At 36.1% G+C, this 25,758-nt stretch overlaps 1 protein-coding gene across 8 annotated transcripts in view; it reads right to left on the minus strand.

The window, feature by feature from the left end:
• The window catches only part of PJA2 (praja ring finger ubiquitin ligase 2), a 119,501-nt gene that overhangs the window by 86,923 nt on the left and 6,820 nt on the right, over positions 1-25,758 (minus strand). For all 8 annotated transcript variants that reach the window (XM_020968833.2, XM_020968832.2, XM_078153091.1 and 5 more), the window contains exon 2: positions 9,953-10,024. The gene's annotated coding sequence lies outside the window, so the exon portion shown is untranslated. The remainder of the gene's footprint in view (positions 1-9,952; positions 10,025-25,758) is intronic.

A 25,758-nucleotide genomic window follows, 5' to 3' on the forward strand; every position in this document is an offset into this window, starting at 1 on the left:
TCAGCTTGGCCATCTTGATTCTCCTGTCTGTCACGATGACCTCCTTGTGGCAGGAGAGCAATTTCCTGAAGCAGTTTCCCTACCCCTGGGGGCGGCTGCATCGGTGGTAGCAGCAGCTTCAGGAGGTCTCAGGCCACAGATGGGGGTAGGAGGGGGAGTTGAAGGACTGGTTGGAAGGAGATTGTAGGGGACCCTTCGCTAGCACTGGATTCAGGACTCTGTTGCATTGCCCATACCCAGTTTCAGGTCATAGTTCTAGGGACAAAAAGAGCAATAGCACTGGTCACAGGGGAGCACAGGGGAGTCAATACCAAGACAGAGGAGCACTAGCAATTGTGGCTACAGAAGAGTAGGGGACCTGGTCACAGTCCCAGGATCTGTAGGAGATCCTTGCTAGCACTGGTGGCTGCAAGGAAACAGTGTCTCTCCCTGGGAAAAGACCACAGCACAGGGCAGGAAAGCAGTGACCTCACCTCTCCTTAGAACATACCACCTTGGAAAGATTGAAAACCTTTTAAAGACCTCCAGAACTATCTCTGAAAGGCCTGGTGCTGTTATTGTTTTTGTTGGTCCTTCATTTTCAAAAAGAACCAATGACATTAGGAGGGTGATGCCTTGACTCGCAAGAGAACTGGATTTAAGTGAGGCACAGCTGTGCAAAGCCATCAGCCTCACTCTCTCCTCCATATTCATCAGAGTCTAGTGGCAGGGCAAAAAAGGCCTGAAGCTAGGGAGAGTGCCGCCTCCATCCCAGGAGCAGAGTCCAACTTTAAGTCAACAAATAGGCTGGAAAAATGAGCAAACAACAAAAACAACAAAAGAATTTGACTACAACTGTCAGTATAGTATTATAAGGAAAATCAAAACACAAACCCAGAAGCAAAAAAAAATGTCAAAGCAGGTAGATGTCAAAGCCTCAAAGAAAAAAAAAAGTATTACATACAAACCCAACAAGAATTTCTGAAAGAGCTCCAAATGGATTTTTAAAAATCAAGTAAAAAAGGCAGGGGAAAAATTAGGAAAAGAAATGAAAGTGATATAAGAAATTATGAAAAGAGAGTCAACAGCTTAGTAAAAGAGGCACCATAAAACACTGAAGAAAATAATATCTTAAAAAACAGAACTGGTTAAATGGTAAAAGAGGCACAAAAAACTACTTAAAATAAGAAAACGTTAAAAAGCAGAACTGACCAAATAGGAAGCTCACTGAAGAAAATAATTCCTTAAAAATTAGAACCACGCAAGTGGAAGCTGAAACCAAGAAACAATCAAATAAAATCAAAAGAATGAAAAAATAGAAGAAAATGTGAAATATCTCATTAGAAAAACAAAAACAACTGACTTGGATACAGATTAAGGAGAGAGAAGAATTATTGGACTACCTGACAGCTATGATTTAAAAAAAAAAGCCTAGAATCATACTGCAAGAAATTATCAAGGAAAATTGCCCTGATATCCTAGAATCAGAGGTAAAATAGAAATTGAAAGAATCCACTGATCACCTCCTGAGATTCCAAAATGAAAACTCCTGGGAATATCATAGCCAAATTCCAGAGCTCCCAAGACAAGGAGAAAATGTTGTAAGCAACCAAAAGGTTGCAGGGCATAAAATGCAAACAACTGCATAGTAGATAGCAGGTGAAGGATTAGGTACTGATTATCAGGGTCAATATCAAATACCATGAAGCCACAGTTAGAATTATACAGGATTTATCAGCTTCTACATTAAAGGGTCAGAGGTCTTGGAATATGATATTCCAGAAGACAAAGGAACTAGGATTGCAAGCAAGAAAAACTTTTTCATCAAAACCGAGTAAAATCTTTCAGAGGAAAAAAAGGATATTTAATGAAATAGAGGACTTTCAAGCACTCCTGATGAAAAGACCAGAGCTGAAGAGAAAATTTGACTTTCAAATAAATACAAGACTATAGAGAAGCATTAAAAGGTTAAAATGAAAGAGAAATCATAAGAGAATCAATAAAGTTAACTGTTTATATATGCATGATACATACATATATTCCTATATACATGATAACTGCAACTACCAAAATTTTTATTATTATTAGGGAAGTTAGAAGGAGTACACACAGAGTACACAAGAGTGAGTTGACTATGACAGAATGATTTCAAAACAATAAAATTAAGGGAAGAAAAAGATGGATGGACTGGGAGAAGGGGAAAGGGAAAAGAAGAACAGGGAAAATTATCTTATATAAAAGAGGCACAAAAAAAGAGCTTTTACAGTAGAGGGGAAAATGTGGGGACAGGCAGGCAACACTTGAACCTTGGTCTCAAAGGAATTGGCTCAAAGAAGAAATAATATACATACTTAGTTTGGTATAAAAATCTATTTTACCCTATAGGAGGTAGGAAGGGAATGAAATAAGAGAAGGGGAGAGGATCTGATAGTAAGGGAGGGTAGATTGAGGTAAGTAGTGGTCAGAATCAAAACAGACTACTAAGGAGGGACAAGGCAAGAAAACAGAAAGAGAAGCTGGGAAAAACAGGATGGGGGGGAAAATGCACAATTAATAATTATAACTGTGAATGTGATGTGATGAACTCACTAATTAAATGGAAGTGGATAGCAAAATGGATTAAAAACCAAAATCCAACAATATGCTGTTTACAAGAAACCTACTTGGAACAGATACACACAGAGTAAAATAAGGGGATGGAGAAGAAGCTATTATGCTTCAGCTGAGGAAAAAAAAGCAAAGGTAGCAGTCATGATCTCAGACAAAGCAAAAGCAAAAAAAAAAAAAGACTCAATTAAAAGAAATAAGCAAGGAAAGTACATTTTGCTAAAGAGTACCATAAGCAATGAAGTAATATTAATACTAAATATATGTGCAACAAATGGCAAAGCATCTAAATTCTTAAAGGAAAAGCTAAATGAGTTACAGGAGGAAATAGAATGTAAAACTATATTAGTGGGTACCACAACTTTCCTGTCTCAGAATTAGATAAGTCTAATCATAAAATAAGCAAGAAGTTTAGGAGATGAGGAGAATATTAGAAAAATTAGATATGACAGATTTCTGGAGAAAACTGAATGGGAATAAACAGGAGTATACCTTTTTCTCAGCAGTAACATAGCACCTTGACAAAAACTGACCATGTATTAGAGCATAAAAACTTCAGAACCAAAAGCATAAAAGCAGAATTATTAAATGCATCCTTTTTAGATCATAATGCAATAAAAATTATATTCAATAAAAAGACCATAGAAACATAGATTAAAAATTACTTGGAAACTAAATAAACATAAAGAATGAATTGGTCAAAGAAAACAAATTTTAATTTCATTAAAGAGAATGAGAACAATGAAACAATGTATCAAAGTTTATGGGATCAGCCAAAACAGTATTTAGGGAGAAGTTTCTGGCTCTAAATGCTTACATCAATAAAATAGAGAACAAGCAGATTAATGAACAGGGTATGGCACTAAAAAACCTATTTAAAAAAACAAATTAAAAATCCCCAATTAAAAACCAAACTGCAAATCCTGAATTCTACCAAACATTTAAAAAACAACTAATTCCAATACTTTATAAATTTTTTTGAAATATAGGCAAAAAAGTAGTCCTAAAATATTCCTTTTATGACATAAGTATGTTGGAATAAGTTATGAAGGAATGCCTATCAATTGGGGAATGGTCAAAAAGTTGTGGTCTGTTATTGTGATGGAATACTAATGTGCTATAGGGAATGACGAAGAGGGGATACTTTCAGAAAAACCTGGGAAGACTTATATGAACTAATACAAGGTGAAATGAGCAGAACCAGAACATTGTACATAGCAACAACAGTACTGTATGATGATCAACCGTGAATGATTTAGCTATTCTAAGCAATACAATGATCCAAAACAATTCCAAAGGACTTGTGAGGAAAAATGCTCCATCTTCAGAGAAAAGAACTGATGGAATATGAATATAGATTGAAACATACTTTTTATATTATTCTTGTTTTTCTGATCTATGTTTTCTTTTACAACATGGCTAATACGGAAATGTTTTGCATGACTGCACATGTATAATCTATAGCAAATTGCTTGCCTTCTCAAGGTGCAGTGAAGGGAGGGAATGAGAGAATTTTGAACTCACAATTTTAAAACTGAATGTTAAAAATTTTTGTTTACATGTAATTAAGAAAAAAATCAAATAAAAATGTAAAAAAAGAAATAAAGTAAATTAAATTAAACTTCTGATATTCATCAGAATTTTTAAATTTCCATACCATAATAATATTATTTGGTATAGTGGAAAGATCACTAACTATGGAAGCAGGTCTGCATTTCAGTCCGAGCTTACTTGGCAAAATCACTTAATTTCTCTGAGGGTTCTTTTTTCCTTTTCCAAATCTGTAAAATAAGGTTAAAAAAGCCTATATCATTTCCTTCACAGGGCTGCTGTAAGCAAAATGCTTTGGAAACACTACACAAATCCAAATTATTAAATTAAGTGCTTTAATTCCTATTTTCCAAAAGATTTAGCAACTTACATTAAAAACATTATCTAAAAATGACATAACAAATGGCTGGTATTACTATTTACCTCCCTCGCTCATCTCTCAACCTTCAAAGTCCTCACTGCCCTGTCAATTAACTGTGAGTTTAAAAAAGAGAGAAGAGTATAGTGTAGGGGAACTAAACCCAAGGAGCATACTTTCAGGAGCTGGCCTACTTAAACAGTGCTGATACATATACTTGCTCTATTACAGCCTTATTTTTTTGGAATTTCTAGACTCCAGAGCTCCAACTAGTACCATTTCTAAGAGTTTATGTAATTCAGGTAGATCTTGTCTTATGCTTTTCAAATATGAAACAGTAAGTCCTAAAATCAAAATTCTTTTTCAATTGAGATTTATTTTCTTTTTCATTCTTTTTCTACCCTGATCCTAGATATCTTCTTACCCTTAAGTGAAGTGAAAAAACAATGATTTAAAAGGCATAAGAGGGGAAATTATGGCATCTGAATAGTGAAGCTGCATAATAATCCTGTATATATAAATAGATATAGATATATAGATATCACTTTAAAGTTTGCAAAGCATTTTACATATCTTATCTCATTTGATCCTCACAACAACCTTGTGAGGTAGGTGCTATTATTGTACCTATTTCACCAATCAGGAAAATGAAACTAAGAGTGATTAAGTTAATTGATTTACTTACCCAGAGTCACACAGCTAGAACGTGGCTTTGGCAAGATTTGATCCCATGGCTTCTGGACCTAAAGTTTAGAACTCTAGCCAATGTTCTACCTAGGTGCCTCTTAAAACTTCTGTGTTATGTGTATGGGAGGAAGGGAGAAGTTACAAAGTACTTTACACATTATCTGATTTGAGCATCATAACCCTGTGAGGTATGTACTATTAATGTTTCCATTTTACAAAAGGGGGACTGAGACTCAGGGTCATGGAGGAAGCTTGAATCGAGGTCTTCTTTACCCCATTAATATTAACCAAAATTAAGAATGTGACATTTTCCAATCTACACAAAATAGGCTTTTTATATGTTCTCATTAGAATATTACAAGCAACCTGTTATGGCTTACATTTATAGAGCATCAAAAGGTTAAAAAGTACTTTATTCATATTAACTTTAAAAGGACTGACTTCATGTTTATTTACAGTAAAAGTATTTGGTTAAATAGTCCATGGTTTCAGCTCTGTTAGTAATAGTAATATACTAAGACCCCCGGGAGCTAATAGATTTAATCTTATTCTGAGGCAGTATGGCAAAGCAGAGTGAGTTTTGTGGGAGAGGGACAGAGTGACATAAGCTTGAAGACGACTACCACATACTATAGATGTAAGACCCACAGTAAGTTACTTCACCTGAAACTCAGTCCTTTCATTTATAAAATGTGAAAAAAAAGCAATAGTGTAGGTTGTCATGAGGATCAAAGAAACAATGCATGTAAAGAGCTTTATAAATCTTACATTGCTATATGTAAATGCTATTAGTTATTCCAATTCATCCCATATATAACGTGTTTGTTTAGTACCTCCTACCCAGTAGACTGTAAGCTTTTTGAGAACAGGGACTGACTTTTTGTCTTTTTTTTGTACCTATAGCACTTAGAACAGTGCTTGGCACAGAGTAGGCACTAATAAATGTTACTGTTGTTAAGTCAGATTCCTGCCTTGATTCCTACCAAGAATCTTCCAACTCCATGTTGCTACATACAAAGCAAAACAGGCAAAGGACTCACAAACTGGAGCAAATCCATGATCACAACTGGAAAATTAAAACATCAAAATCCAACTAATGGTGGGTAAAATATGTATTTATAAGGACAGCACATTAGTTAATAAAAGCTAAACTTCCACATCCTCAAACTAGGGAATCTTTGAATACATAACTGGTTTTTTTAACCTGACACTTAGAAATTCTTTTCAAATGTCCTTCCTTTCAATAGTAAGGAAGAAATATGTTTTACTTTTATATTTTAAAAATAACAGAATAAGGCTTTGAGGTATTTAAAAGCTATAACTAGAGTTCTGCCTCAGGGAAGGCAACTGCCCCAGGATGAGAAATTTACTTAAGGACAGGAGACTTTAAAAAGCATTAAGAAATAGTTGTTTTCCTGTGCAGGGCCTAGAAAGAGAAGAGAGATGTGGGCAGATAGAGCTGACAGGATGCTAAGAGTAGAGGTGGTAGTACATGGATCTTCTCTAGGAGGTGTTGGGGAGGAGTAAGGAAATAGGAGACAGCATTACTGATGCTGCTGGAGGACTGTCCCTTCTGAAGGACAACTCTGCCTCCTTAATTTTGGGAAGCTTAGCTTTCCCCTAAAGTTTTCCCCTCCTAACTTTACAAACTTTCTCAAGACCAGTGAGGAATGAGGGTAAAGGGCACATGGGGTACAAGACTGAGCAGGGCAGGGTGAAAACATACTGGTTGCCCGTTTGTACAGAGGTAGGAAATACTCAACAAGGGTCTGTTGGGTCTGTCTTAGCAGAGAGAAGTGGAAGCACTTCAAATGTGACAAGGCAAAGGATGGAGCAAGACCCAGAGCCTTTCCCTGCTGAGGAGAATTGGGGTATGCCTCCCTGGGAATGTTTCTACTTAATATATTACAACGTTGGGGTAGGAGTTTTTCCCAAAAATTTTTGCCCTCCCAAGCTGCTTAAATTTCCTGATAGTTGTGTTAGGACTAATTCCACCTCTAGGTAATTGATTAATTGTTTGTTAGACAATCTCATAGATGCAAGTCACCCCAATATATGAAGTAATAAGCAAAAGGCCTTGAATGATAATCTGTTACCTATACCTATATGGCATGCTTTAGCAGTCTGGAGTGCACAGGATCTGAAATTCAGGCCATAAGAAAGCCTTGGTACCTTTTTCTTTGTAAGAGAGTTCATAACCACCTTTGAAGAACAGACTCCATTCTACTTCTTATGATTTTAGGTGTCATGAGTCAGATTCTTTCCTTCCTTCTCTTTCTCCCTCTTTTGCCCTCTAAATCAATTACAATGCTTAAAAATCCCAAATAATAAATCTGGAAACAGAGGTCCCCATCAATCATTACCCTGGAGTCTCCCAAAGGCATCCCTGTCACATCTCAGAAATGAGATTTTTCCTATACAAAAGGCGAAGGCTGCCATACCACAGACCCAATAACTGTGCAGACTTGGAAAACCACAACATCATCTAGCTATAAAGAATATCCTTAATTCTCACTGTGACACACAAATCCTACAAGTGGGTTTTCTCCCATTTCCATCCGTCATGTGAACATTGGTTTGCTACGTAACCATTCATTTGCAGCAGCCTTTGCTGCCAAATGTAGGAACAGATATGGGTAGGACAAACTTTTAAAGTCTCATTTAAAACCTGCTGAAACCCACAACAGCCCTCGAACTACTACAGGAAATGTCCCGAACCAAAAATAGAAGTAAAATTTAACATACCATGTGCACAGAAAGACCAAACGGTCCCCTTCACTACTTAACTGATTGTCCTGAGTCTCAGAGTCATGAGGCCAGGTAGCACTGCTATAGCCAATGCCCTCACATGCCCTTATACCTAAGGAGACCAAATTTCCACAACCCACCTGACAGAGTACTCACTGGGAATTAGGAGAACTGGGTTCTAGTCCCTGGTCTAACATCAAATCTGGGCCTCTTTCACTATCCATACAAGAAAGAGGTTGCATAAGGTGTCTCCAACGTTTCTTTCAGCTCTAACAGCAAGTCAGTCTGCGCAATTTGAACTCCATTTAACTCTACCTCAGCTTAGCCTCCATTGCAGTAAGAGTTGAGTGGGTCTTCCTCTGACCGTGGGCAAACAGATTCCCCTATATAGAGCTTTAGTTTCCTCATCTATACAATCAGTGAGTTGGAACAAATGATCTCTTGAGGTCTATTTCTTGATATTATGTCCCTGATATGTTATTCTAAGGGGTGGAGGAAGAGGGGAGAAATGAAGTTGACTTGAACCCTTTTTTAAGGCCCTTACTGAAAAGCATTTGCTGTAAGCGTTACCATACCACTACAGTAATCAGAATTCTTGAAGATAACCTTTCTTGTTAAAGAAACAACCTTAAAGCCTAGCTATCATGAATAATTAGTTTTTAGAGGAAACTATCAAATGGTCTGGACTGGGGTAGCAGGAAAAGTATATAGCCTCCCCATAGCATCCTGGGATCTTTTACTCTCCCCTATACCATACTATCCATCACCATATTTGAAGGTGTCTTTCCAAAATGCTCACTCAGGTTTATTGGCCCCAAATGCAAAAATCTTTCGTTATACTTTTACACACACACACACACACACACACACACACACACACACAGCATTCTAATTTTAAATTCATATGGTCAACAATTATTTATTACTTCAAAGCCCCAAATTCAAATAACTGGCATGCTAATCGTAAATTAAGTCTACTAACTTTCCCTCCGTGTGGAGGGATAAGGTTGTTTTTTGTTTTTGTTTTTGTTTTTTGCCTCAGCCCTAAATATTTACATGCTACTCAAAGCAAGGCAACTATACCTAATTCCCTCTCCAAAAATAACTAATATTTTTCAAGAAAAATCTTGCGCAAACTATTTCCTCTCATCTCATGCTTTGTTTTTTGGGGATGACAAATTTTCGTTCAAACTTATCTCTTGTCGAATAAGGATTTTTACATGTGCATGTCCATTTATGACTATTTAAGAAAAACTACTTGGATGAAAATAATTACATCATGTCAGAAAAAGTTCTGAACAGTGGGAAAAAACCTTTGGTGAGTACATCTACCAGCTTTATGCTTCACCTGATTATTATTAATAATCAGGTCTCTGAACAAATTTGTCAACTGTTGTATTTTTCAAAGAATCTTGTTTGATTTTAATATATGCACTGGAAAACTGACTGGGGAAAGACTAAACAAATTGTAGTACATGAACGTAAAGGATTTGAAGAAATGAATGAAGACATATAAACTGATGCAAAGAGAAGTAATAAAACCAGGAAAGTTAATTACAATGACCAAGAGTGGCCCCAAAAAAGAACTGAGAAAATGCTCCTCTTTCATTTGAAAGGTAAGGGACTACATGTGTGAATGTCATATTGCCATCATTTAACAGTCTATGTATACAATGATTTTTCTGAACTTTTTTTCTTTTAATCATTTTTATTGGAGAAAATTTGCTGGGTAGGGAATGAGAGAGAGAGAGAGAGATATTCAGAAAAGAACAAGATGTAAAAACAAAAAAAAAGGCATCAATAAAACAAAAAAATGCATGAGAGATAACTTATTGGAGGAAAGTAAACAAATTTTTGTCCCACTAAATACTTCTTTGTAGCTAAACAAAATATGGTGGTATCTTTTATTCTGTCAGCCAACTGTTTGTCAAGATTTAGTGTGCTGACAAATATGACTTATGAAGTCATCAAAAGATAAAGACCATAAATACTAGAGAAAGTAAGACATTACATGTAACTCACCTTCTGAGTACCGATGATATGGAAGAGAACAGTCTTCCTGGTTTTGCTGGCCTTTCTCGTGTCTAAATGCACCTGGGAAGAAGTGAAAAATTAAGATCAAATTCTCTTCTGCAAAGTGAAACTATTACAATGTTCATATGTCTAGGTGTGTAAGTATGGCTTCAAGAAGTTATTTATCTCTTCTTAAATACTTTGCCTGTAATTCCATATGCTATTCCATCACGGTAGTGCTCCCTTTGTTGTGACCACATGATCCAAAGAGTAAGAATTCAGCGATGGGGTGGTTGATGAAAAATACACAATTCCAAATATCTTTAAAATTCATGAATAATATTTATTGAGAACATAAATAGTAAAGAAACATAATTTCAGAATTTCCTTCATTCCCCCTTCCCCAATAGATCATATCCAACTATAGCAACATGGTGTGATAGCACGAGCAATGAACTTTTAATCAGTAAACCTTAATTTAAATTTGGGCTCACCCACGTAACTAGCCACGTGACAACCAGCAAATCATAATCTTGGTGGCTCAGTTTCCTTTTCTGTACAATGGGGATCATAATATTTGTATAACCTAGCTCACAAGGTTGTTATGAAGAAAAGGCTTCAAAAATGTGTTAAAATGAACTATATCATGTGAACTACTTGACATTAAGATGCAATGACTTCCCAGAAACCTTTAACTTTTAGAAACTGCTTCCTTCTTTTGGACAACTTTGGACAACTTTCATAAATCCAAACTGGTAGGGCAGAAACTTTAAAATCACAGATTTAAATATGATTTTCTGAAACAAAATTTAATATCTTAAATATAAAGAATTGCCTTATCTTCCAAAGTTACATCACAGTAAATAATGGATAAGAAAAATGCTCATCTGCCACCTGACATATTTTCTCAAAATTCAGAATCTCAGAGCTGAATGGACCTTACATGCCATTTTAGTCTATAAGTTCCAAGGGGTAGGGAAGCTGTAGCCTGGGCCACATGTGGCCCTCTAGGTCCTCAAATGCGGCTCTTTGACTGAATCTAAACTTCACAGAACAAATCCCCTTAATAAAAAGATTTGTTCTGCAAAACTTGGGACTCAGTCAAAAGGCTGAACCCAAGGACCCCGCAGGCCACAGGTTCCCCACTCCAGGACTCTAAACCATACCTAAAGAAAAATGCCCTTTACAACAAATAATCTTTGCATGAAGACCTCTAAAGAAGGCACCTACTACTTGCTAAGGCAATTCATTCTCTACTTCGTGACCGCTCTGTTAGGGAAGTTCCTTAAAGCAAGCCTAAATTGATTTCTTTTACTTCTACCTATTGCTGCTAGTTCTGTCCAATGGGGTCAAACAAAATAAAACTAATCCCTTTGCTACACAGCAATCCTTCACATATTTGAAGACAACTATTGTGTTTGCTCTCAGTTCTTCTCTTACCCACTTCTCATCACTTCTACTCCAGCAATCAGTTCCTTCTTGAGGATAAAAATCAAAGCCAGAGAATCAGAATCACTCTTTCAAGGGTGAGAACCAGAACCAATATAGCAGTTCACCTCATGGTTCCTCTATTTAAAAAAAAATCATCCAAATTAAGAAATTAGGCAAATTTAAATATTAGCATTTATTCATCTTGGGGCAGAGAGCACTCCAATAGGTATTATTGTTTTTCCTCTTCTGTTCTTGAAGAGGACAAATGACATCATAAGGGTGATGTCCTGACTTATCTGTGAACTGGATATAAGTGAGGCAAAGCTGACAAAGTCATCAGCTTCACTCTCTCCTCTAGAGTCATCAAAGTCCAGTAGCATGACAAAGGTCAAGATGACTGGCGATGGTCCAAGATGCAGTGGGTGACCCGGGCCTTTCTAAACTAAGGTCTTTGCCAGGTCTCAGTTGGACTAAGGGCTTGGTGAGAGACGAGACAAAAGATGGCTCAATTTATCATCATAAAGATATCAATCTGGAAGGGGAAGACTCTCAGAGTTTCTGACCAGAACAGAAAACAATTGCTATTTATACTCATTCTAAGCCATCAAAACCTAAGCAATGAACAACAGAGGCTTAGGTTGGGGCTATTATTGATCTGTTTTTCAGTTTTGTTTTATTTTTTAATTTGCTCAATGGGGCAAGAGTAATGGGAGGGACAGATCAATTTTTTTAAACCCTTGTACCTTGAAAAAAATTTTTTAAAAAGAAACCACTGATCTATGTTATCTAGCTTGATAAATATACATAAACTATTTTCCCCCTCCCCATTCCTACAAGTCTGGATTAGATTATAAGACCTAGTCAAATATATTTTTACTAGCTCTTGTTAATTGTACTCTAACCCTTGCTGGTGGCCTTTCATTCCTATCTTTTTAGTCATGGTCCACAAACTCACGCCCATTCTCAGACACTATCTTTTTAACCACTCTTCCAGTTTTGAACCTATGTGTTTCTCTCTCCTGAAATCCTTATACCTGATTGGCAGCAATGATAACAATAACATCTTCAGTTTCTTGCTCAAGACTTTGGTGATGATATGGAATGTCCAAAATCCAAGTACCTATGTTTATTTTGTAAGTTCTAATCTTTTTCTGCAATACATATTTATAGTACACATACTAAAATCACCAAATAAATGAGATTTCCATCTTCACAACTAGTTTTTTATGAATTTGTAAAGTTACCTTACTGTCACTCTTTAAATAATCAGCAATACCCAACCTGGTTTAAATTCTCTCTTCTCTCAAATGTGATGTGAGCTCGTTAATGTAGAGTTCACCCATGTAAGAGTTACTTCTAGTGTGTGAAGTCTGGGGTGAAATGACCTTTCAGGGTGAAGAGGTTTTAGGGAGAAATCATATCAACAAAGAAAGTGAGTGATTAGTTTCCTTTCAACAATGTTATGAAACTGCTGGTAGAAGTTCTTCTGCCCATCTTACTATCATTCTGAAAATAGGAAAAAAATCCCACTAGAAATAGAAATAATCAATCACAGTAAATGTAATAGTAAAATAATTATAATAGTAACACTAATACTAATATTAATATGTGCATAACACATCAAAAAGCACAAAACAATATGGGATATAAATAACAGGATCTATGTCTAACTGCGACTTCTGCTTCCGGGAGCCAAGATGGTGGAGTAAAAAGGTAGTCGCTCTCACTCTCCCCTATCAACCTCTGAAAACCCAGAAAATATCACCCCAGAAAAAAACCCTGGAACAGTTGAACTAGAAGAAAGACGGTTTCAGTGATTTCAGTGATAGAATTTCCTGGATGAATAAACTCCCTATACTACTTAATTTCTCAGTGTTCTAGTCCTCTTTCGGGCCTTGCTCTCCTAACTGGCGACTAGCCAAGCTCTACCATTTCACAAGGGGTCTCAGCCAAATTTACTTCACTCCCATCTTGACTTAATCTCCAGACTTCTCCAGCTCCTCACCTGGTACCTTGCTACCAACCAGGTAGACTTCCTTCCCTCCCCCCATTTTCCATTTCTCTTTTATGAATAATCTACCCCATCAAAAAGTAAGCTCCTTGAGCGAAAGAACTGTCTTGTTTGTTTAGATTTGTATCCCAAGTGCTAAGCAGTATCTGGTACATAGTAAACACTTAGTAAATATTTTATCTATCTATTTAAGTTCTGGAGTGGTTAGTGTTGGACCTCAAGTTAGGACGTTCAAGTCCTATCCCCTATCCCAGACCTTGACAGCTGAGTCATTCTGAGAAAGACTTGATTTCTGTACTTCAGTTTCTATATCTATAAAATGGAAATAAGAGTAGCACAAGCTTCCCAGGGTTGTTATGAAGACAAAATGAGATAGTATATGTAAAGTGTTTTGTAAACATTAAAGTACTATATAAATATTGGCTATTATTCCTATGTACCTACTGACACAAAGAGATAGCTCTACAACTTATACTTCTAACTCCCTAGACCACTGACAGAAAAATTGACTTGACCAGAGTCATAGGGAAAATATGTATTGAACTCAAGACTTTTAACTCAATTTTCAATTTTTCTGACTTAAAGGCTGGCTCTCTAAACTATGCCACTGATGGCTTTTATTACAGATAGTTCAAATAAAAATCATTCAGATTTAGCAATAAGAGGTCAATGGTGAAATTTAAGAGAGCAATTTCAGGAACATAATAGAGTTAGAGGGTAGATTACAAAGAACTGAGGATTGAATGGGTAGTGAGTAAGTGGAATCAATTACTATTTCCAGAAGTTTAGCAATAAATGGAAATATCAACATAAAATTACAGTATAAAGGGAGGTCATTTTAAGGACAGGAAAGAACTAAACATGTTTGTAGGCAACAGAGAAGGAACTAGTATACAGTCAATTCTCATCATTCATGGTAGTTATATTCTATAAAGTTGCTGTGAACAATGAATAAGCAAATTCTAAACCACTACTGCTAGGGGAAATTAGTAGCCAGGTTCCTTTGTGCCTCTGGTTATAACATTTTCATCAAATGATAAATACATAATCTTGCTTTATGTGTGTTTCTGTTTATACCTTATTTAATACAAATATTTCTTTCAAATAATTATATGCAATATAATTTACTTATAATAATTCACTTATAATAATAATAAATAATAAATAATAATTTACTTATATAAAACAATTTCAATTATAGCATTTTTGTGTAGCTACCCAACTACACTATGATTGTACACTTTAACTCTTTCAGTTATACACACACATATGCACACAATAAATAGTATTCATATACAGTAAATGCAAATGGAATTCCATTCTGATATTTTAGCCACAGTGGGAGAGATCATTATTAGAGTCTTAGGCTGACTTTCACTGCCATCACTGTCAATGCTGATTCCAATGCCTTTTTTTTTTTTTGCAATCTTGTCTGGGTTCTTTGTTGGTGAGTTCTACTGCCTTCTCTACCAAAAGTTCCTCCACGTCTTCTTGCTTCATGTTGTCAAAGCTTTCCCCACTTACTTGCCATGAAATATGCATTATGTTTTTGACACTATTCTTTACATTTTCTGTAAACACCTTCAGAAACTTTTCACATTCAGTCAAACATTTCTCTAACCGTAACAGCTTACTTACTGCTGACCCAAACTGTGCCAACATAATCAATAATGTGTATAGTGGTGACTTCCAGTAGTCCATCATGGTGGTTTCCCTGTTGATGTCAAGAGCCTCCATCTCATAGTGCGCCTTGAAAGCTTTTATTATTCCCTGATATAGGGGCTAGATGAGCAATGTAGCGTTTGGGAACACGAAAAGAACCTCTATGTTGGGGTAGGCATTTTCAAGTTCCTTACAACAATGGGCTGGGGCATTATTCAAAATTAATAAGACCTCAAAGACAAGGATTTTGCCCTGGAGATAGGGTTTAGCTTTTGGGATGAAGTGATTATAGAAACAATGCCAGAATATATTGAGCATAATCCACCCTTTATTGTTCTGCCTCCAATGGACTGGCACACAGTTCAGGTTTTGTAAGTGCTTATAGATTTGAGGCTCTGTACACTATTAGGGGTTTGAACTAAAAGCCCTTGGTGTTGGCACACAACAGAAAGGCTGCATGATCTCTGATATAAAGCCAGGGTCTTTGGAGACCACTTGCATGATATAGGTTCTTTGCAAATGCCCTTGTATAACAAACCAGTCTCATGACAACCTGCTCTTCTACATAAGCCTTTGTGAATATAACACTTAGCAGGTATTTTAAAAAATCCTTCCAGATTCCTGATCTGCAGAACCTGCTTCACCTGCAAGTTTAACACTTTTCATGCTCTACAGCTTGTAAGCCAGTCAGTACTAGTTGAAAAGCATTTCATTTTTCCTGATCCTAGGTAACATGATTGTAAATTTCTTTGGCTTTCAGCCTCACAACAAAGCTATCTGCTATGCTTTGTTTTTTTTTTTAATCAGTCATCATCTTATGAATCCAGAAACTTAACCATTTTTCCATCTTTTCCACAGTTTCATCATGCACTATAGCACTTTCTAGAGTGGCCTCACATACAGATCCGCAAATTTCCTCTTCCTTTTGCTGGATATACTATATTGCCTAAATATTTATCTCATTTATCTTATTTTCTCCATAAAGTATATCACAGCCTTCTTGGACTTAGGAACACTAGAGAATAGTTCAGTACTATTCTTGGTGAAATCACCAATAAAAACTGCTAAAATGGAAAAAATGTGGTACTGAATAGACCACAAAAAGCACACTGTTTTTCCTACCACCTCTGTGCACATCGGTAAATGAACACAAAAACACCATGAGTATTGATTTGGGGGTTACAAATAAATTTTAGTGAGTAAGAGAATTTCCAAATATGGAAACCAAGAATAATGAGGATTGACTAGCTAAGGAGACTGAAGATGAAGTAGCAGTTGGTAACCAGTGTGCAAAGATCCTGAGGGAAACAGTGGGATCAAGGGTGTAAGTAGAAAAGTTACCACATTACAGAATGGCTACCTAAGACTACAGTAAAGAACGAGAAGATGGGTGAAAACATTCTGAGGTGGGGAAGATGGAAAATGAAGCAGCTTACAATGGACAGTCTTACAAGTGAGGTAATCTATAGAAAAACAGGATCAGGCATATAATTTGGGGCTGAAGGAAATAATATGAAAGGCCTCTGTAGAGAATGTGATATAAAGTTACTAAGATACAGCAAAAGAATATTAAAAGTGTCAACATAAAAATGAGAAGAGAGCTAGATAAGGTGTTTTTCACAGTTGTGGCTAGGGGAAAATTCTTAACCAAATGAGGAACAGAAATGATCATAAAAGATGAAATACGTAATTTCAAATACATGAGATAAAATACATTTCAAAATCACATTTCAGGGTAAAGAGGGAGTCCTGCCAAATTACTTTTATGACACAAATATAGTTTTGGTACCGAAACAAGGAAGAACAAAAACAGAGAAAGAAAACTATAGGCCAATTTCCCTACTAAGTATAATGGAAAATTTTTAAATAAAATTATTAGTAGAGATTACAGCAATATATCACAAAGATCATACACAATGAGCAGGTGGGATTTGTACCAGGAATGCAAGACTGGTTTAAGAACAAGAAAATTATAAATATAACTGCCCATATCAATAAAAGAAACAACAAAAATCACATGATTATATCAATTTTCAGTCATGTCCAACTCTTTGTGACCCCATTTGGGGTTTTCTTGGCAAATATACTGAAGTAGTTTGCCATTTCCTTTTCCAGTTCATTTTACAAATGAGGAAACTGAGGCAAAGTTAAATGACTTGCCTAGAGTCACACAACTAGTAAGTATTTGTCTAAGGCCAGATGTGAACTTAGAAAGATGAATCTTCCTGATGCCGGGCCCGATATTCTATCTGCTGTGCCACCTAATTGCCCTGATTATATCAATGGATGCAGAAAAATCTTTTTAAAAATACAATACCCATTCCTGTTAAAAACACTAGAAAATATAGTACTAAATAGAACCTTTCTTAAAATGATAAGTAGTACCTATATAAAACCAACAGCAAGATTTATGTATAATGGGGAAAAAAAATTTTTATAGCAAGTGTCTCTGATAAACACCTCATTTCTCAAATATAGAGGGAACTGAGCCAAATTTATAAAAATAAGAGTCATTCCTCAATTGATAAATGGTAAAGGATATGAATAGGCAGTTTTCAGAAGAAGAATCGAAGCTATCAATAATCATATAAAAATATTCTAAATCATTAATAATTAGAAAACTGAAAATTAAAACTCTAAGCTATCACTTCATACTTATCATTGGCTAACATGACAGAAAAGGAAAATGACAAATTCTGGAGGGGATATGTAGAAAATGGAACATAAATGCACTGTTGGTAGAGCTGTCAACTAGTCCAACCATTCTGGAGAACAATTTAGAACTATGGCCAACGGGCTGCAAAACCATACATGCCCTCTAACCTAGCAATACCACTACTAGGCCTGTATCCCAAAGTGATCAAAGAAAAGGGGAAAAGACCTATTTGTACATAAATATTTATAGAAGCTCTTTTTTAGGTGGCGAAGAATTAGAAATTAAGAGGATGCCCAATAGCTGGGGAACAGTTGAATAAGTCGTGCTTTATGATTGTGAGGGCACTATAGGAAATGATGATTAGGATGTTTTCAGAAAAACCTGGGGGGACTTATATGAACTGATACAAAGTGAAGCAAGAACATTTTATACAGTAACAGCAACACTGTAATCATGATCAAATATGAAAGACTTAGCTACGCTGATCAAGACAATGATCCAAGATAATTCCAAAGGACCCATGATGAAAAATGCTATGTATCTCCAGAGAGAGAACTGATGAACACTGAGTGCAGACTGAAGTATACTTTTTCCACTTTTTAAAATTTTTCGTGCTTTTTTGGTGTGTTTTCTCTTGCAACATGGCTAATAAGTTTTGCATGATTTCACATGTATAATCAACATTGCATTGCTTGCCTTCTCAAGAGATAGGGGAAGAACAGAGGAGGGAGGGAGAGAATTTGGAGCTCAAAATTTAAAAAAATACATGTTAAAAATAAAAATGTATTTGGGAAATATTTAAATACAATAAGTAAAAATATATTTTTAAAACTCATATAAAAACATATTTCCAATACTATTTGTACAAACAAAATCAACATAACAAGGATAAGGAAGGAAGTAGTAGATTGGGAAATCTTTGCATCAAATACCTCTTATAAGGGTCTAATATCCATGATACGCAGGAAACTAACATAAATACACAAAAACATGTTATTCACCAATGGAGAAGTATTTAAAGAGATGAACAAACAGTTATCAAAAAGAACCACTGCAAACTGTTAACAACTGTATAACAGAATGCTTCAAATCACTAAATAAAAGAAAAGCAAAGAAATCAAAACAACCCTCAAGTTTCACGTTACAACTAGAAAATTGGAAAGGAGCAAAAGACAGAAACAGACAGCATTTGGGAGAGTATAGAAAGAGGCACATTTGACATATTTTTGACAGAACCATGAATGTGTATAACCATTCTGTAAAGCAATTTGGACTTATGCATATAAAGTGACCATAATATTCATACCTTCTGACCCAAAAATCTTCTACTGGGTATATACTCTGAGGTCACTGATAAGTAGAATGTCTCTATACACATCAAAATATTTATAGCTGCACTTCTTATGGTAGCATAGAACTGGAAAATAGATGTTCATAATATGGGAAATGGCTAAACAAATTATGAAACATGAATGTAATTAATGGATTACTGAGTTGTAAAAAAAAAGCATAATAATTACAGGAACATAGAAAGCCTTAAAACTGATTATAAGTGAAATAAGCAGGGACAGGAAAACAATAAATATACAAATGTCTACAACCAAAAATTAGTAAGAACTGAATAGGGTAAAACTATAAAGAATAGGCTTAACCCCCAAAGAAGAGACATGAGAAGATACCTTTCCCCATTCATCTGCAGAAGTATCCACAGGTGTGCAACACCACAGATAACATCAGATTGTTCTCTATATGTGGAATGGTTTTGCTGTAAATATAGGAAATGTAAGAACCAAAGATAGCCATAAAAAATCTTTAAAAAACAAAACAAGGAACCATATTAAAGACTCCTCTAAGACACTGATAAGAGTAGTGGAGATCAAAACGACTCCAAGATTTCATTCCCATCCTTTGGCAAAGATGACCAAAAAACAGAAATGCCCTATCTATGAGATATGTTAGAGGGACTTTAAGAAGATAGGAACCACTAATATACTACTTGTGGAGATGTGAACTGGTCCAATCATTCTACAAAGCATTCCCTTCAACTCAGAGCTTCCATTGCTAAGCATATGCCCCAAAGAGCTCACTTACATTAAAATATTTATAGCATCTCTTTTTGAAACAGCAAAGAACTGGAAACAAAGTAAATGTCCACCTACTATGGAATGGCTAAACAAGTTGTGGTACATAAAGGTACTGGAATATTACTTTGCCACAAGAGAAGCATGGGATATTTATATGAATTAATATAAAGTGAAGTAAGTACCACCAAGAAAACAATATACACAGAGTCTACAACAATGTAAATTGAAAAAACAGCCAAAACAAAACAAACTGAATACTATGTAATTATAAGAACCAAACTTAGCCCCAAAGAAGAGTTGTAAGAATATATCACCCTTTCTACTTTGTAGAGGTGAGGGGCTATGGATTAGGAATAGTGGATATAATGGTGGATCTTACTGATGTGTTGGTTAGTTTTACTAAACTGTTTTTTTCCTCTTTTTAAAAATTCTTTGTTAAAAGGGATAGATCTTTGGAAGAGAAAAGAAGGAATACAATGGGAAATGAAAGTGAGGTTTAAAAAAAGATAGCAATAAAACCCCTTTTTTTTTAATTTTAAGAAAGCAAATCAGGGATTATTAAAAAGATTACTGAGCAAGAGAAAGTATCCAGTTATAAAACTGCTGTTTTATAACTATATATTAAAAAAAATTAAGAAGGAAAGAAACGAAAGTAGTTTTTTTTTAGGATGTATTGTACAGTACATGATTATTTGAAAAAGATGATGTGCTAGGACCTAAATACACCATTAAAACCTAAAATGCACCATTAACTGACAAAATTAGAAGAATTTCTTGTAGATTCCTTCATTCAACCCAACGTGCACAGTACCTCTAGAAGCCTGTAAGAATCCTGAAGTAACCAGCTGGAGAACATCAAAAGCTATTACAAAGCAGCCCCAGGGCAACTGGAAAGGCAACCTAATGCCAAGTGGAGCCCAACTGTGCCTTGTTGAGGACAAGGGAAAGGTCTCTAGGCAAAGATTAGTCCAGGTGATCCTAAAGACCCATTGCAGGGGGTCCAGAATAAAAGTATTACAGCAGCCCTGAGCCCATTAACAAGGAAAGACCTCAAGTAGAGCCCAATACAAGAGGCAGCCTGGAGGTCTGAAACTGGGACTGTGTCTTGCCCATCAATATCAGCACCCGGGCAGTATCTGCCCATTTTCAGGAATGCAGGAACAGAGCCTGACCCAAATACAGGTCCCATGACCCTGTTGCTAAGGCTGAGATGAGCAAACCAAAGGCAAAAACACATTATTAAGAGGAAATACATTGGCCTAAGAGACACCCAAGATGTACCCTGAGGAAAAGAAGGCCCTCACAATAGGTCTAACTAAAACCAGGAGAAAAAATGTGCTGGCCACAAGGACTACAAGAGTACCTGGAAGAAATAAAACGATACACAAAACAGAAGAGCTAGGGAGGGAAAAAAAGGGCAGACTGGACTTGATGGTCAACAATCATTCATGACTCATTATCTACCAGGTATTGTGCTAAGCACTGGAGAGAGAAAGAAAGGTAAAAACATAGTCCTTCTCCTCAAGGAGCTGACATTCTAATAGGTAAACGCAGCATGCAAATAACTATGCATGTGCAAGATCTATTCAATATGAATGGAAGATAATAACAGAGGAAAGGCACGAGCACAGTGGGAAGAAGTCTAGCAGAACGTGGGATCTGAGATGAATCTTGAAAAAGCAGGAAAGCTCCAAAGCAGAGGTGGAAAGGAAGAGCATTTCAGGTATCTTGGACAACTAGTGCTACATATTCTTGTTAACCTGACATCTGTGATTAGATGCAAAGTAAAGTGAGCAGAACTGCCGAACAACTTACAAAATGACAACAACATTGTAGAGAAAAAGAACTTTGAAAGACTTTAGAAATGTGATTAATGCTATAATAAGCTATGAATCCTGAGAACTAAAGATGAATCATACTCTCTATTTCCTGCCAGATTGGTGATGAACTTAAAATACGGAATGAGACATGCAGATTTGGATATCACCAGTATGGAAACTGGTTGTTAGGATTTTGTTTTCTTCATTGTTCAAGGGGGGCAGGGGGCAGGATAATTTTTAAAAGAAAAAAGATAAGTTAAGGAAGGCTGAAACATACTTGGAATTTAAATCAATTCAGATATTTATTAAGCACCTGTTATTTGAAAGGCATTGTGTTAAGGCCTGGAGATGCACAGATTCAAATACTACAGTCCTTGCCCTTAAGAAGAGACTACAGTCTAATGGGGAAACTTCAAAAATAAGCACAGTACAAGGTACAGTGAAACTAGGGTAAAGGCAAAAGTGAAGAGCTAAGAACTTTCAGTTGGGGACAAGGAATAAGGAAAGGCTGATGAAAGGTATGTGACATCTATACCAAGTCTTGAAGGAAGAAAAAGACCTGAACCAGTGAAAATGAGGAGAATTAATTGTAGGTGTTATAAGACTTTTAAATTTCCTCTCTAGTGGCTTTGGGGTGGCAATTTTATTTGTAAGGAAAATCATGTGGCTAAATGAGGCTTTCCCTATGTAGAATTTAACTGAGACCTCCAAATGATTTAATCCAGATGATTACCTGTTTAGGAGCAAAAGAATCTGACGCAGTTTTATAATAACCATTTGTTAATTATAAATTCCAAAGTAACTTCTTTCAGTATTTGTTAATCAATGTAAAACTTAATCCTGATGGAATTTTTCCCCTTCTGCTATCTTTTGAAATATGAACCTTCTTCCTCTTTAGCCTACCATAACTATTAGAGGCATTTTTTTTAATGTAAATCCTTCCCTTTTGGCAGTTGTAAACTTTAGTTACATTTTTTTCCTTTGATATAACTAAAAACTATAAGAATTATAAAAACTCTTATCAGGTGCCCAGTGGTGAATTTTAGATACCCTGAGCCCGTGCAGGGCATATAACAAACCTTGATTACCTCCCAGATCTCCTGTTGATGGTTTTGATTGGTAGGAGTACCTGTAAATTAATCCTTAGACAATTCCATATTACAGGCTGAGGGAAAGGCTATGCAAATACATGGAGGCAAAAAAGAATGACAACACCAAGAAATATCTCGTAGGCCAGCAATCTGTTCAATCAACCAACAAACATTTTTTAAGTTCCTACTTGAGTCCAGGTACTGGACTAAGCACTAGAACACTGAGGCTGCAAAAGGAAGTAATATGAAATAATGCTAGAAAGGTAGGCTGAGGCCATATTATAAAAGGCCATAGACACTAGCTAAGGAATTTGCATTTTATCCTAGAGTCAACAAGGGGCTTCTGAAAGGTTTCTCAGTTGGCAGAGTCTTTTATAAGGATTATTTTGGCAACTGTTAAGGATGGGTTAAGAAATGGAGAAACTAAAGATAGACCACTAAAGATTGCCTTTTGCCTAAACTATTTATGATAAATACAGTGATGGTCTGAAGTAGGGTGGTGGCCATGCCAGTGAGATGACAGCAATCTAGCCTCAAAACTGGCCTTTAAATAGAAAGTTGTGATTGAGAGTTTTCAATAAAAAGAATATATTAAAGTTTCTCAAATAAGCCTTAAATAAAGCAAACTAAAATATCCATTGACTCCATTATGTTACTTAGCTGACATACATGTAGATGTGACACTTTGATTTACTATGCTTAAATTTGAATTTATATAAATTACTTTGTTGTACTGAGAACTCAGGGAGCGAGACCCAGACACAATTTGAAATGTGGATTTATTAGCGCACGGCTGCAAGGAGTACACACCCAGATCGAGCAGCCCTGATCAGGGGCAGAGCTTGGGTTTATAAAGGCAGAAGCCACAGAGTAAACAGTCAGGGGTTGTGTAAGCGGGAAGTTACAGAAGCCAAAAAAGTGACTGGTTAATCCTGCCTTAAAGACAAAATAATTAGACTAAACATTAACTTTTTTAATCCCCTTATCTAATTTTCTCCAATAATCATAAATTGTCTCTTCCATTTATCCTAACTCTTCAACCTGATCCTCTGATTTTATAGTTTCCCACACACTTTGAACATACTACTTTTTCTAGTTCACTGAGTTTTCTTTTGTCTATGTGTACATGTAAAACAATCTTTTCATGTTGCTTCCAATTCTTGTCTTTCGATCTTCTCCTGAATTCCTGAATTCACCAATTGCCTCTGATGCAAATTTTTATTTTTAAAAAACTGGCCGGGAATATGACAATGTCCTATTTACTCCCCTTATTCATTATCTTCCCACTTTTCATCAGTCAACAGGTATTTGTCAAAGCCTTACACTGGATCAGCACTGCCTTAGCCACTACTGAGGATACAAAGTATAAGGTACAGTTCCCTACCCACAAGGGGCAGCTATTTCTCATCCCTGTAGTTGTTTTAGACATAAGTTTGAGATGTCTAAGAGGTAGTCAATGATGTGAGAGACTGGAGGCTCAGGAGAGAGGCTAGAGCTGGATAAATAGAACACGCATAGAAATAAGTGAACTCACTGGGAATTGAAGAGATCATCAAGCAGGATAGTAGAGAGGGAGACAAAGTCCAAGACAGATTCCTGAGAGACACTCGTGGTTAAGGGGCACAACCTATATGAAGACTCAGCAAAAGCAACTCACTAGTTGTTAGGCAGGTAGGAGAAGAATTAGAACAATGTCAGGAAAACAGAGACAGGAGAGTATCCAGAAGAGACTGATCAACACTGTCAAAAGTTGCAGAGAGGTCAAGAAGAATAGAAATGGATAAAAACAGATTTGGCAATTAAGAGAATGATGATAATTCTAGAGAGCAATTTAAGCTGAATGATGATGTCAGACACCAGACTGCAGAGGGTTTAGAAGTGAGAGGAAAGAAAACAGGCAGTTAGTGTAAATGTCTTTCTTAAGGAATTTAGACTCAAATGGGAGGAGAAAGCAGACTCGAGAGATTTTTTTTAAGGATGAGAGAAAAAGGAGTGTTTTTAGGCAGCAAGAAAGTACAGTAGGATAGGGGGAAAATGGAGATTAGTGAGAAAAATTGGAGATTAAGATAATAAAAGAGAACAATCAGCTGAAGGACTTAGAATGCATTCACATGGGTACATTTAGAGCGGTCTGCCTTGGCAAGAAGGACCATGTGACACAGGTGGAGGAAAAAGGGAAAACAATCTGAGTGACATGAGACTGTTACAGTAAAAAAGGATTTTGCTTTTATCCATCATTTTGTGAAGCTAAGTTTCAGATGCCTATATGTCACCTGATTTTAAGTCACAAGATTAATCCCCTGTCCCAAAGGTCACTCAATTTTAAAAATGTCACAAAACTAATAATCCCTCTTCCTCTCACCTCAGTGTCTCCCAACATGGTCCTCTCCCACCCCCCAACAATAAGAAACCAGGTGCCAAAATCCCTATAATCCTGTTTTTCCCTCCCTCCAAATTGTATTAACTATGAGAAACCAGGCTTCTGGGTCCTTGGTTTACCTAGAACCTTAGGCCCTGTTTTGTTTGTTTGTTTGTTTTTTGGCAGCTGAATACATTGCTAAATAAATAAGATGTCATCAGCCCTGCTGACAGTGGTGCAATAAAATTCCAAAGTAGCTCCCAGGCAAGGTGGGAAAACTTACAAATTTGCTTATAGTAAAGAGTGAGTTTCATCTGAGATTATTTGGCTATCACTTATGAAAATGATGAAATTGTACCTGTTAATAAATAGTCTGTACTGAAGTTACCTAATCTTTGAGCCAATTTAGTAACCATAAACCTTAGATTCAAAGACTTCAATCTTCTCTTAAGGGTGAACGGGCAATACAGATGGAAGGCTTACTATAGTCAGCATTTTTCTGGGGGTTTTGAGTCAGCTATATGGTATTCACTGCATGTGTTCAGAATGTGGTTATTCTTAATTTATAGATGATATTTCCTTATATTTGCTCATTGTTAAATGTTATTAAAACATGAGAAGAACCTAGCCCTAACTTGTGATTCGTGAAATTTTGTTATTGAGGTAAAATGTTCTGGGATTATAATTGATACAGTTCTAAG

This window comes from Phascolarctos cinereus, unplaced genomic scaffold, assembly GCF_003287225.1.
Source record: "Phascolarctos cinereus isolate Bilbo 61053 unplaced genomic scaffold, phaCin_HiC Scaffold_4;HRSCAF=312, whole genome shotgun sequence".
NCBI classification, from domain to species: domain Eukaryota; kingdom Metazoa; phylum Chordata; class Mammalia; order Diprotodontia; family Phascolarctidae; genus Phascolarctos; species Phascolarctos cinereus.